Consider the following 10,710-nt stretch of genomic DNA (forward strand, 5'->3'; position numbering starts at 1 on the left):
CATGCAAGGGACTTTACACATACAATCCCATTTAATCTTTATAACAAAAACTGTGAGACAGGTATGGCTAGACCTATTTTATGGAGGAGAAAAAAAAATTCAGTGATTTGCTCTTGTTGAAAGTTTGTCATTGGCAGAGCCAAGCATTGACCCATGTTCTTTGCTCCACCTTTCCCTGCCTCCTGTAGGCAAAAATTACAAGAGCAATCTGAGCTTGAGTGTTGGCTGTACATTTGCATTCAATATTTATTGAAATTCCTAGGCTCATCCAGTTCCTATGGTTGTGGCTTAATAAGTTCTAAATAATAATGATTTTTCCCCCTGGATGAGTATAGACGCTTCTGTCAGCTGAAGTTGATTTCCACCTAATTTGCAGGGAATTTGTGCTGCACAATGATGAGCTAAATATTTATGCAGAAAGGATGTATGTACAAATCACATTTCCATAAGAAACACAAGGCAAACGAGAGTTTCCCACAAAAAAAGTTTATTGATGGGAAAAGATGCTTTAAAGAATTAAACATTAGGCAGGATCAAGCAGCATTATCCAAGAGTTATCCAGATTTGGGCAATTTAGCTTTTCTGCCAGAGAAATGTCTTTATAAAGAGTGCCAAAGATTATTGAAGGAGGAATTGTTTTTGGTTCTCTGTTTTCAGGGGAAAAAAATCTTAGGAATATGGAATAGCTCTTTTTTGAGGGATTCAGCCACCTTGCTGGGTGACCATGGGCAAGGTGCTGCCTCTTTCTGAGCCTCAGTTTTTCAAATCATTATCTACGGGATGGGTGGACATTCTCTGAGGTCATGCCCACCCTGTCTCATAATTCTGTGTAACCGAATCTCTGTCTTTTTATCTACACTGAGAAGCAGGCTATTGACCTTGGACTACCACCCTTCTTAGACACCTGCTGCATGCCACCAGGTGCTTTGTGTAAACCAACTTGTTATTCCTCGTAGCAGCTCCGTGGCAGAGGTTTGATCTCCATCTTATAGCTCCAAACCAAATAAGCTGTAAGTTAAGGAGCAGCTACTACTTTTGTGACCATGTTTCGGTTCTCCTCACTCCACCTAAGTATGTTCAGCACAAAGCGTTTTAAAGACAAGTGCTTTTGCTTTGGGTTTTTGGCCCGATGGGCACCCAGGGGCACAGAGCACAAGGCTTGAGTTGTTGAGGTCTGGGTTTGAATATACCTTCTCAATGCACCAGCTCTATGCCTGGGTGGGCAAAGGTCTTCTCCAGTTTTTCTTCCTCTTTGGCACACACTTTCCTGTCTTTTCATGGAGCAGGGCTGTTGTGTGGATTCGAGGAGAAACACAACACGGCTCTGTGGTCCTAACGTGAAGTTGGTCATTTTAGGTTCCCCTTCAAGGGTCATCTCAGATGGTGACCCTCACTACCTTCTTGGCATAGGAAGAAACTCTGAGTGTAACCCTGGCTTTCTGCCCATGCTTTTTCCCGTGGGCCTCCCAGTCTGATTCAATCCAAGCCCATACTCTGCCTGATTTCTGCTTTTGTAAATAGTGCTTGGCTGAAGATGGGGGTCTAAGCCCCAGTGATACCAGTCCTTCTGAATGATTTTTATTTTTATTTTTTGGTACCAGGGATTGAACCCAGGGATACTTAACTACTGAGGTACATCCCCAGCCCTTTTTGATTTTTTTTTTTTATTTTGAGACAAGTTCTCACTAAATTGCTCAGCGCCTTGCTAAGTTGCTGAGGCTGACTTTGAACTTGCAGTCCTCCTGCCTCAGCCTCCAGAGCTACTGGGATTACAGGTGTGTACCACTGTACTTGGCCTGAATGAATTTATTTCTTAAACTTACTTAAATGATTAGAGTTGTTATATAAGTAAAACATTTATGATAATATTTAGAGTTATATGGACATAAAAATGTGGTTGGTACTATCTCTTAATACCTTCAAATGGGGATTGATTTGAGCCTATTCTTCCTTCTCCTTCTCCTCCTCTTCTTTTTCTTCTTTTAAAGCTTTGAAAGCTTTTATCTTCATAATTTGAAAAATTAATTTCCAGCCTAATCTTGCACTTGTCCACATTTTCTATTTTTGTTTTCTTTTTCCACATTTTTATTGGTGCATTATAATTAGATATTTTGCATATTCACACGTGCACACGAGATAGCAACATGATTTGGTCGATATCATTGCCCAGTACTTCCCCTTCCCTTTTTCCTTCTCCCTGGTCCCTTTTGATTTTCATGAGATTCCACCCCTCCCCACCCCCACCTTGGTGAGGACGCTCAAACTGTAGCAGAGCCCCTTCCACATTGTTATAGAACAACATCTGGGATCAGCTGGTCTGTCGCTGTTGAGATTCAGGTGCTTTGAAGCCCATGGCTGAGAAACCTTCTTCAAATGTTGCTTTAAGAAGTCTTCCTTCTGCCTGGCTGAGATAGACTTTCAAATTAGATGTGTCTCGCTGAATATTTACAAAACCCTACCTGCAGGCACAACCTGCCGGTGTCACAGAACCAGCAGGGGCTGGCTGCCATCCAGAACCAGGTCCTTTCTGATGTGCTCACAGGCCCAGGCTTTGCTTGGAATTCAGCTTTGTCAATGCCAAGACTGTGGCCAGAGTTTGGTCTCACTTTCTTCTGAGGCTGTAATCATGACTTTGAAGAGTTGTTTCAGAAAAGTTAGAAAGTTGTAGAAAATTTAGAGGTATGGTTTTCTGTGGGGCTCTAACAATACACACAATCGTATAATTTCTCTCTGTCTCAAGCAACAATTTTATTAAGATATAATTCACATATAATACAATTCACCTTGTGAGAGAATGCAATTCAACGGTGTCCAGTGAATTCACAAAATTGCATAGCCGTCACCACGGATGCGAGAATCTTTATTCCCCCCCTCTCAAAGGAACCCCATATCTGTGAGCGGTTACTCACTCCTCACACCCCTGGCAGCCACCCATTTACTTTCTGTCTCTATGGACCTGCCTTTCCTGAACATTTCATATGAATGGAATCATATGTGGCCTCACATGGTTTACTCCTCATTTAGCTTTTTCCAGGTTCATCCGTGTGTTGCAGCTTGTCTCAGGACTTCCTTCCTTTTATGGATGAAGCAAGTCCATGGTTGGGTACGCTCTGCTTTGTTTAAATACTCATCAGTTGAGTTGATGGACATTTTGGCAGCTCTTTGTGGCTGTCAGAGACACTGCTGCTGTGAACATGCAGGCACAAGTTTTCGTGTGGACATGGAGTTTTGGTTCTCTTGGGTGTAGACCTCACAGTAGGATTGCGGGGTCATATGGTGACTCTGCTTAATCTTTGGAAGAGCTGCTACACTGTTTTCTGAAGTGGTTCCAGCACTTTGCAATCCCACCCCCAAACTCTTTTATGGTTTTATGTTGGCTGAAATGGGTTTGCGGATGCTGAGATTTATTTGAGCTTCAAGCCCAATGTGGTCCAAAGTCTCAGAGGAAGACTCAGCTTGGAAAATGGGATTGAATTTAGCAAGGCTAGATAAGGCCTTCTGGAGTCCACAATGGCGCCCCCTTAATATTCTGGAATAAAATCCAAAGGCTCATGTAGTCTTGGATTTGAATTCTTGTCGCACAGGATTAAAAGCTTAGACCAGTGCCTAACTGACTTGGAATCCCCTCAAAAGGAGATTTGGAGACAAGGACTCAGATACAAGTAATTTCCCTGGGTCACGATCCCATGAAACACAGGTCAAGGTGTGGGGAAGTGAGGGCCTGCTATCAAGGAAGTCAACCACGGAGGGCAGCTAGCACTCCATTCCCTTGGGGAATGTGGGGTCCCACGTGGAACATGCCTTGGGGTTATCCCAGCCTACAGACAAGGAGCCTGGGGCCTTTACTCACTGAGTCCTATTGGGTGAGGGTGCTTCTGGGGGTGCACACTCCCTGGGACTTCTAGTTTTCCCTGAACTCTGGCCAACCCTGCATGCACAGCTGTAGGTGGAGAGTTGTGTGGTGCCAAGGGGCTGTGGGCAGGGTGCTAACAGCATCCCCCAGGGGCCCACCCAAAGTGGTGCTCACAGATGACCGGTCAGTGGCCATCTCTAGCCACAATGAAAACATGCTACCAGGCTGTCTCTGTTGACTTACAGCAATGAAAAGTAGGACATAAAATAAAATCTTTCCCTATACCCGTCCCTGACATAGGAAACACAAAGCTTCCTGAACATGGAGAATAGCTGGTGTGTGTGTGTGTGTGTGTGTGTGTGTGTGTGTGTGTGCATTTTTTTAAAGATTGAAGTTTGAGGCATGTCTTTATGAAAGAAAGAATGGGGCAATTGAAAAGCGCTTGCTGAAGTAATCAGTGTGGAGAGGCAGGAATAGAAATGGTAATCAGAATCTGCCTTGAGAAGACTTAGAGGGATAATCAAGGGCTAGGAATTGTGCCAGTTCCCCACAGACCAGACCGCTGGGTTCCACAGAGCCCTGAGCACATGTTCATCCACAGGTCCAAGGGAAGAAAGGGCTGCAGAGCGGTGGCTTCTAATGCCACCGGAGACCAGAGTCACCCGGGACACAGGATGAAAACAGGTCTGGGGTCTTGCCCTGGTATTTCACGGGAGGGGGTCTTAACGTGGACTGCAGGTGACTACAAATCAGATTTGGGGTCCTCTGAGAGGAGGCAGTAATAGTGCAGGTAGAGTTCCTGATTTTTTTTTGGAAAGAGACTCAAACTTGGCCACTTCCTGGGCTCCCTTGCTGCGCTTCCCTGTAGTGACTCAGATTTCACTGGCTCCTCATTCCTAGCTGGCTGAGGCCATTTTATTCCACCTCTGGTGGAAGTATCTGCTGTTAGGAAGGTCTGTTAGGGCTGAACTTTCACCCTTGGAAACCAAGGGCATCTCAGCCCCACATAGTCCTGTCTGGGGGCACCACCTCAAACAAGCAGGAGAACAAACAACCGTAGACAGATGGAGTCGCCAGTGGAAAGAGGTTCAAGGGCAGTTGCTTTAACTTGGGTCTCTCTGAAAGCATGAAAGATTCTGGAATCTTCCATGCACTCCCCATCAGACTTTGCTTGGTCAGGGTTAATGGTTGAATTGTGTCCTCCCCACCACCCACCCAAATTCATATGTTGAGAACCTATCCTCTGGTCCCTCAGAATGGGCCCTTGTTTAGAAATAGGGTCTTTACAGAGGTCACACGGTTGAAGTGAGGTCTTTGGGGTGGGCTCTTGTCCAACATGATGGGCAACCTCATGAGAAGGGGGATCTGGAGGCAGGTCTTCAGTGGAGGCCATGTGGGAGTGAAGATGGGAGCAGATCCCTCCCTCACGGCCCTCAGAAGGAGCCAGCCCTGCCTGACACCTTGATTTTGGACTTCTAGCTTCCAGAACTGCGAGGTGGTGAGTTTCTATGGTCCTAGCCAGCCTGCGGTGCTTTGTTATGGCAGTCCCAGTAAATGACGATGGCTGGACCCGGGGGGCTACCTCCTGAGCGTCTCAGTCTCTTCACAGACTTCCCTATACTCACATCCCCACAATCGCCCCAGATTCCTGCCCCAGGTTTCTTTCTGTCTCACCACATCCCTCTGCCATATTGTCTCTGTCCAGCCGCCAGCATCAAGCTTTCTTAAAAAATCAATTTATTTATTTTAATTCGGTTTATGCCAGCATCAAGCTTTGTAAACCACATTTGACCACATATCTGTCCCCGTCTGTGGCTCCCTACTGCTCTGAGGGTAAAGACTGAAACCCTGGGTCCCAGGTCCCCACTTAGTTGAGCTCACCCTACCTTCAGCTGTGTCGCGGGCCACGTCCCCCATGCTGTTCCACATCAGCTTTTCCTCCATCTCAGAATCTCTGCCAGGAATGCTCCTTCTTCCCTTCCTTTCTAGACCATTCCTCCTCTTCCATCAAGCCCCAGTTCACACAGCTGCTGGGGACTGACAGGGTTAGGCCTGTTCCGTTGCTGACTTTGCTAACATCCAGCCTGACTCCATCCAACAGCCCCATATGGAATGAATAATTTGTGGAATGGCTTACTTAATTTCCTCTAGAATGAACTCCACCAGAGCAGGGACATTTGTCCTATTTGTTTGCTTCTGTGTCCCCAACACCTGGAATAGGTGCATAGAGGAGGTGTTCAGTGAGGGGACAGTGGGATGGGACTGAGTTTCATCAGGCACAGCTTTCCTGGGCCATTCCTGGCCCTCCCAGAGCTCCTGGGGCAGACCCTCCTGCTAACAGACCCAAGTGACAGCCACAGGATGGGGGAACCCCAAAGAGCTGCTAGAGTACAAAGAAGAGGGAAGGTCCTGGGTGGGAAGGAAGAGAGCAGATGGTTACAGTGGATGGTGGGGACAGCTTAGGGACGATTTGGGGGCTGGAGGGACATTTTTCAGGTGTCCCTAGGCCCTGCCGGAGTGAGGGTGGCAGGAGGACTCTGGGGAGTGAGCAGCAGAGGGCTCCTTGAGAGCTCACTCAGAGCATCTGAGCCCCTGCTGGCTGGGCTGCGCTGTGGGGCTCACGGGGGCTCATGTCGCACTGGGGCACCCCCTTGCCTCAACCAGCCTCCTCAAATTGAGGACTTTTCTCACGGGCTAAAATCCTGTCTGTCTTCTGTCTGCGGCATCCACTTTAGAGAGCAAATCCCATCTCCCCCAAGCATCTTCCCACTCCCCGTCCAGCTGGAGTCTACTCTGGAGGTTCACAGAGAGCCCTGTGCCTCCCAGAGGCTGCCTTGCTGAAGGACGCATCCTCCGCAGGGCCCCCTGTCCCAGCTCCCTGCACTTCAGGACGTGTCAGCATAGCCCCAGCGTGTTGGGTTCGAATCACAGAGCAGTCAATCTTTTTTTTTTTTTTTCCTAGGGAGAGTCTGGGAAATGAATCCTCCCCCTGCCCCACCAGAGCCTTCTTGGGAAGCTTCCTCCACAAACAGGCTCGGCCTGCAGACTGGAGCTGGAGCTGAGAAACAGGTGGACTGACAGATGCTGGCCAGGGAGCCCCGGGTGTCAGGCAAAGATTCCTTTGGCGCTGTGGAGTATCTGTCTTCCTGTCCCCAAGCCTCAGGGCTTGACTCAGGTATCTCTGCATTAGTAACTCCTCAGCCACAATGTAAGTAAGAGCAAATGGGAAGGGAGGTGTGACTGAGGAAAGGGAAGGAAGTGCTGCATTCAGATGCTCTCGGAGGATGATTTATTGGAATTCCTTTGGGCTTTGTGGATGCTGCTTCACAGAATCAGAAGTCTTGTTCTCGGAGGTGTCTTCTTTCCAAATACGTTGCCTTTGCCTTCAGCGGGAGCAGAGACCTGACCTCCGCTTTGTATTTACAACGACCCTTCTTGCATTGCTCCTAGGCTCTGTCGGTGATTTGTTACAGACTCACAGAGATCTCACCTTTCTGTGCCTCAGTTTCTTCATCTTTAAAATGGGGCCACATCAGTCCACCTTAGTTTGATGGACAGAATGGTGGTAACCGTAGGCAGGTGGGATGTGGCTGGAGGAGGTGGGTCACTGTGGGTGTGCCTGGAGGGGTTCATCTTCCCTGAGGTCCTTTTCCCCTCTCTCTCTCTGCTTCTTGATCTCCAAGAGGTGAGCAGGGCTCCTCTGATGCTCCCTTCTCTCCGTGAGGCTCCACCTCACCTTGGGCCCAAGGAGACGGAGCTGACCGACCGTAGACTGAACCTCGGAAACCGTGAGCCCCAAATAGACTTTTCTTCCTGTAAGCTGTTCTTGTCTGGTGGGGTATTTTGGTCACAGTGATGAAAAGCTGACAAGCACACCTGGTGAAGAGGGACCGTAATCTGTCTAAGCACGCTCTATGACATTGGCACAATGAGGAAATTGCCTAACGATGCGTTTCCCAGAATGTATCTCTGTCGGTAAATGACGCATGACAGAACACGGAGATACTGACTCACCCTATTGTGTGGCCTGGCACGTCTGGAATCCACAGGGCAGGAGGGGACATCCGAGGCTCTTGGGCAGAAGCTGACTCTGCCATCTTAGAGTCCTCTTCAGCCTTTCAGTTGATTGATGGGTCCCACCCACGTCAGGGGAGATCATCACCTTTGTATAAAGTCCACTTACGTGACAGTTTGAGGTCACCTACCTACACAGCTCCTCCATAGCCACCTCCGTCCGTGTTTGAGTGGCTATCTGGGCATGATAGCCTGGCCCTATGTCTAAAGTGGACCATCAGAGTGCTCCTTCCCTGACCAGCTGACCTGACCCTGCAGGCCTGCTCTCGCCGCAGTCTCTTCCCCTTCTCTTGCCCATGTCCCCTTCTTCCCTTTATGGCACAGTGTCTCCTCTCAGGGCTGCCCGCCTCTCCTCCAGCGAACTGTTGTTCTTGCTTGTTTCAGTGTGTCTCAGGATTCTTGGGGGTGGCAGAGAGGAGGACAACCAATGGGTTGGGTCTGGACTCACAAAGGCAGTTGGATTCTCTTTTCTGTGCAGTTGACCATGGCTATCTGTAAAAGGAAACTCAGATGTCACCTACTCTCGGGGTGACGCTGGTGGCAGGACTCATGCAGCTTTCAGGAACTCATGAAGCTCAAAGTGTAGTCTGTCTCCTTCCAGGCTCGAGTTACATTAGCAGGTCCCCTTTCCTTGTCTCTTGTTCTATTATTTTTTTTTTTACTTTGATCATAACAGGTGGGGGAAGGGCTGCCCTAGTGACTGTCATCCAGCCAGGACTTTTGGTTGGTATTTGAGACAATGGGACAGGGACATCTGTCCATCAGTTATAAAGTGTGCCTCTGCCCACCCCCAGCTGTCCCCACCCTTCAGCAGAGAGTGCCTTACCACACACAACTCTGTCTCCTCCTGATGCAAGGATTCTCAAAGAGTGTTCCTTAAGAGTACACTCAGAATTTTATTAAAATGTCCGTTTTCAATATATTCTTAACTCTTTAAGACCTGAGGCAAGAGGGTATTCTAGGGTGGAGTGGGGACGGGCACTCTTTCCTTATAGGCCCTGAGTGTAAATATCTTTAGCTTTTTGGGCTGTGTAGTGTCTCTCCCTTTTGTTGTGCAAAACCAGCCAGAGACAATATGTAAAATGTGCCTGGCTGTGCTCCAATAAAACTTTATTCATGAGCATGGAAATTTGAATTTCACATAATTTTCACATGCCACGAAATAGGTTACTTCTTTTGATTTTACAGAAGCATTAAAAAAAAAAAAAACCTTAGCTTGAATGCCAGGAAAACAAATGGAAGGCTGCAGTTGGCGCGTGTATTGGTTCCTTGACCCCGTTATAGATGGCAGCTTAACAAACTGGAGAGAGTGGGCCTTCCAGGATTGGTTCGCTCCCAGGAGCATCCTGGGGAGTGAAGCGTTTCCTGTCATCTCTGTGGGTATTACCATGAAACAATGTCAACGACAGCACGTGGTGGTCATATGGTAATTAAATAATTAACAGGTGACAAAAATACAAAAGTCAAATCCCCCTTCCTCATTGCTCATTCCCATTCCCACCACCCAGAGGTGACAAGTAGGGTTCCAGTCCTCCAGGGGACCCAAGACCTATTTCTCCATCTTTTTCATCCTCCTCAGAAGCCCCTACATCAGTACTACTGGGAGGACCAAGAAAGAGCCAAGGATGAGCTGGCCACCTCCCCACACAGGGGGAGTGCCACACCTTGTATTTTGAGGACAGGGGCCTCCTGGTGGGCAGGCTCATGGTCTTCTCTGCCAAGCCACATATGTCTGAGCTGACAGGTGTCAGTATTGCTCTAAAACACACAAGGGTCATGACGCCTGTGAGTGGGCTCCCTTACTGGGGGGCCCTGGGCCAAGCCCCCTCCTGCCTGGACTTCCCCACTGTCTCTGGCCCCACCTGGGTCCCCAGCATCAGCCTCTAAGTCCTCTGTGGAGCTGCGGGTCTGACATCTCCGAGTTGGGTTTGCTGTGTCCCCGGCTTTACGTTTCCTTTTGATTTTCTGAGAGTGGACGCCGATTTGACTCTTGGCTTCTTTTCGAGCTTTCCCTGAGGGAATCCAACGAGGCTATTTTTGTTTGCAAAACGATGAAAGCGGCGAGGAAAACAAGCACGAGAGAGAACGCGCCCCGCTGCTTCCCTGGGGTCCTGGCCGCCTGTCCGGGGCTTTCCGTGGACAGCACTCAGAAAACCAGAGCAAAGGCCGGGACGGGTGAGCGCCGCATCTGTCTCTTAGAACCGGAAGGGAGGAGCCTCGAGGATTCGTTGGTCCTAACTCCCCACTCCATGGAGGGGGAAACTGAGGCTGGTGGGGTGGAAGTCAGGAATGGCTGTCGCAGAGTATGAGAGCAGAAAGCTGAGACGGTCCTCCAATGCCTGCTTGAGGCTCGGTCTCTTCTTGGAGGTGGGGAAAGGCTCCCAGAAGGTGCAGGCAGGGGAGTGTTGGGTTCAGATGTTTCAGAAAGACCATCTGTGGGTGAAGGACCGTGTGATGTGGGGTTGGGAGCCTGGGCCAAGCAGATTGAGAAAGGATGGACCAAGGTCTGGGTGTTTGTTGGTGGGTGGGAGCCGGGTGGAGCTCCTGACCCGGGCAGGTCAGGTCAGGGGGCTTTTGTCCAGATGGGGACATACGCACATTTGAAGGTTGGCACGAAGGAACCTGGGGAGGGGCAGAGACTGAAGATAGGAGAGGCTGCCCTGCTGGAGCGAGAACTTGGGGGCAGGAACCCAGGGCCAGGTGAGCCAGGAGGGGAGGGCTGAGGAGGCAGGTGCCCATCCGACAGGTAAGGGCCAGCCTGCAGGTTTGTGCCCAGCCACCAG

General features: G+C 49.1%; 1 long non-coding RNA gene across 1 annotated transcript; it reads left to right on the plus strand.

Moving 5' to 3' along the window:
* The first annotated feature begins 4,419 nt into the window (after window positions 1-4,419).
* LOC308648581 lies at window positions 4,420-7,832 on the plus strand. Its single transcript, XR_014021861.1, has 3 exons — window positions 4,420-4,537; window positions 6,816-7,028; window positions 7,537-7,832. It is a non-coding gene; the product is annotated as an uncharacterized lncRNA (long non-coding RNA).
* The last annotated feature ends 2,878 nt before the right edge of the window (window positions 7,833-10,710 follow it).

Source organism: Spermophilus citellus, assembly GCF_964194105.1.
Source record: "Spermophilus citellus genome assembly, chromosome: 4".
Classification (NCBI taxonomy): domain Eukaryota; kingdom Metazoa; phylum Chordata; class Mammalia; order Rodentia; family Sciuridae; genus Spermophilus; species Spermophilus citellus.